We start from the raw sequence: 3,066 nt of genomic DNA, 5'->3' as shown, positions 1-3,066 counted from the left end.
TTTTATCGAACAATAAAAGGAACGAATAATATATCTTACGAATTACTAATTTAACGAATAATGAAAATTAACGATTGATAAATTTACAAATATTGAATTTAATTTACGCTTTAAACAATGATCCGGGGTTCAAACGAATCCACGGTCAACGGGAAAACTTTAAACAATTTTATAACACAAAAATACGTTTGCTGAATCACTCGGTAAATTACTCGATGTATCACTTTCCATGGCGATCACACCAATGAATATCTGATTAAAATCTTTTTCGTTATACGACTGCATTTGTTTGTTATATTCTCGCTGGAAACATCGAGAAGGTTCCAATCGTTGTTGCTAGGCAATATCTGTCTTCATCAAGCAAACGTTTATTCCGTGACCGTGGCTACGTTCAGCGACCAGTTGTCACCTCGACCCACTTTCGCTTTTCACAAATGTCAAACAATTACAGATGACAATTACTTAATTACAGTTATGATAAAATCTAGCATTAAAAGGCTTCCTCAAAATTGCATAGGGAAGGCTCCGGTTTTCATTTCATCTCCGACATATATATATATCTCGGGTTACATTAGAATTTAAGGCGTGTAACGATTCTTCGTTTGAATTAGCCATCGTTTTATGAAACGGAGATTATATTTACGCGAATATACAAGATTTTACAAAATATTATGAATATTGAGTTTAATGAATGATAAGATTAACAAATGATAAGTTTAACTAATGATTCCAAACGAATCCACGGTCAACGGGATAACTCTTTACTATGCGTAGAATAATTTAAACACAAAAAAAAATACGATTGCTGAGGCACTCGGTAAATTGCTCGATGTATCACTTTCCAAGGCGATCACACGAATGAATATCTGATGAAAATCTTTTTCGCTGTACGACTGCATTTTGTTCGTTATATGCTCGCTGGAGGCATCGAGAAGCTTCCAATCGCCGCTGCTAGGCAGACTCTGCCAAGAGTTTGTTGTATACTTTTTGGAAGCATCGAGAAAGATCCAAACGTCGTTGCTAGGCAGCCTCTGTCTGGGGTCTGATTCCTAATACAACGTGTGTCCCATTATATCGACATCTCCAAAGTACAATTCTATGTGATTTCTAGGGAGAACAATACAACCGATCCACACCTTCGTCAGGCAAAACGTTTATCCCGTGACCGCGGCTACGCTCGGCGACCAGCTGCCACCTCGAACCCACCCTCGCCATCACATATATCGAACAATTACAAATGACAACAATTGCTTAATTACAGCTATGACAAAATCCAGGCTAAAGCACCAGAAGACTCTCGCAAAATTGCAAAGGGAAGGCTCCGGTTTTCCTTTCATCTCCGACACGTTCTTTTGTGATCCCGTTGGCCGCGGATTCGTTGTCGGGCCTGAGACCATCGTCACTAGTGTCGCGAGTGCCAATTGTCGTGATCAATTGTCAAGACTGTAATAACTCTATTATTGTAATAAACTACACCTGCGTGTACCGTACCAATGGCTAATTGCCGTGAAGATTCATTTGACGCCCACAACCCTACTCCCAGTGCTAATCCGACATACATATTAATATTTTTAAATATTTTTTTAATATTCAAAATTTTTTTAAATTTCCCTAATATTTTCAATATTATGCTCTAAATGTATAAGCTATTTAAATTAAACAAGTTCATCTTTCTCTTTATTTAATTTAAATATAAATTAGTAATAATAATTAAATAATTAATTATAAATATATTTATAATCAAATTATTATTATTAATATTAATAAATAAATATATATTAATAATAAATAAGAAATTTTTAATCTAAAATGTATTTCTAATAAATCACAAACATATCCTATAATCTTTCCTGTAAATGTTTCAACTAAACATTTTTCAAAATAAAATTCATAATAAATTATTTTATTTGTTAAATAACTCATTATAAACTTATAAAAAAATTCTATTATAAAAAATCTTTTGATAAATATTAATTTTTTTCAAATAAATATTTAATATTAATACTAAAAATATTAATCCTAATAATATTATCTTAAATACAAGATATTTATAACTATAAATTAAATTAATATTTAATTGATAAAAGAAAAAATTAAAAATAAATTTTCTTAAAATTAATATAATTATTAAAATTACTGATATAATTCCAGCTATAATACAATCTTCATTTAAATAAATTAAATTTATTATATAATTATTTCCCATTATTATAAATATTGTACGAAAAGAATATGATACTGTAAAAATTGTTCCAAAAATTAAATTTATTGTACTAAAAATTCTTTTCATATTTAAAAAATAATATTCAACAATTAAATCTTTAGAATAAAATCCTACTAAAAACGGAAATCCACATAATATTAATAATGAAAATATTATTAATAATCCTTTTATTGGATATAAATAAAATATACCAGAATAAAAACGAAAATTCTGAATACCATTTATATAATGAATAAATCTTCCAACACACATAAATATTATAGATTTAAAAAATGCATGAATAAATAAATGTAAAAATGTTAAATCTGTTATTCCTAAAGAATAAATTCTTATTATAAGACCTAATTGACTTAATGTTGATAAAGCAATAATCTTTTTAAAATCTATTTCAAAATTAGCTATAACTCCTGAAACTAATATTGTTATTCTTGAAATTATTAAAATAAATCTTTTATATTCAAAATCAATTATTATCTCATAATTGATTAATAAATAAATTCCAGCAGTAACTAAAGTTGATGAATGAACTAATGAAGACACAGAAGTAGGAGTAATTATTGCAGCTGGTAATCACATCATAAATATTAATTGTGCACTTTTTGTAAATACTATTAAAAAGAACATTAATAAAATTAATAAATCTATTTTATATAAAATTAAATTTCATGTACCAAAAATTACTAAAAAAGAAATAATTATTAATAAACTAGAATTACCTAAACGATTTAAAATTACTATGATTATTCCTGAATTAAATGATAAAAATTTTTGATAATAAATAATTAAACAATAAGAAATTAAACCCAGACCATCTCATCCTAATAATAAAGTTAATATATTAG

The 3,066-nt window shown here is 27.4% G+C and overlaps 1 long non-coding RNA gene across 1 annotated transcript; it reads left to right on the top strand.

Moving 5' to 3' along the window:
* The first annotated feature begins 639 nt into the window (after positions 1-639).
* On the top strand, positions 640-1,501 carry LOC126867268 (uncharacterized). Its single transcript, XR_007690199.1, has 2 exons — positions 640-902; positions 973-1,501. It is a non-coding gene; the product is annotated as an uncharacterized LOC126867268 (long non-coding RNA).
* The last annotated feature ends 1,565 nt before the right edge of the window (positions 1,502-3,066 follow it).

The sequence above is a fragment of the Bombus huntii genome, chromosome 7, assembly GCF_024542735.1.
Source record: "Bombus huntii isolate Logan2020A chromosome 7, iyBomHunt1.1, whole genome shotgun sequence".
NCBI classification, from domain to species: Eukaryota; Metazoa; Arthropoda; class Insecta; order Hymenoptera; family Apidae; genus Bombus; species Bombus huntii.
The sequence above is the reverse complement of the archived record's forward strand: the minus strand, read 5'-3'. Positions and strand labels throughout refer to the sequence as shown.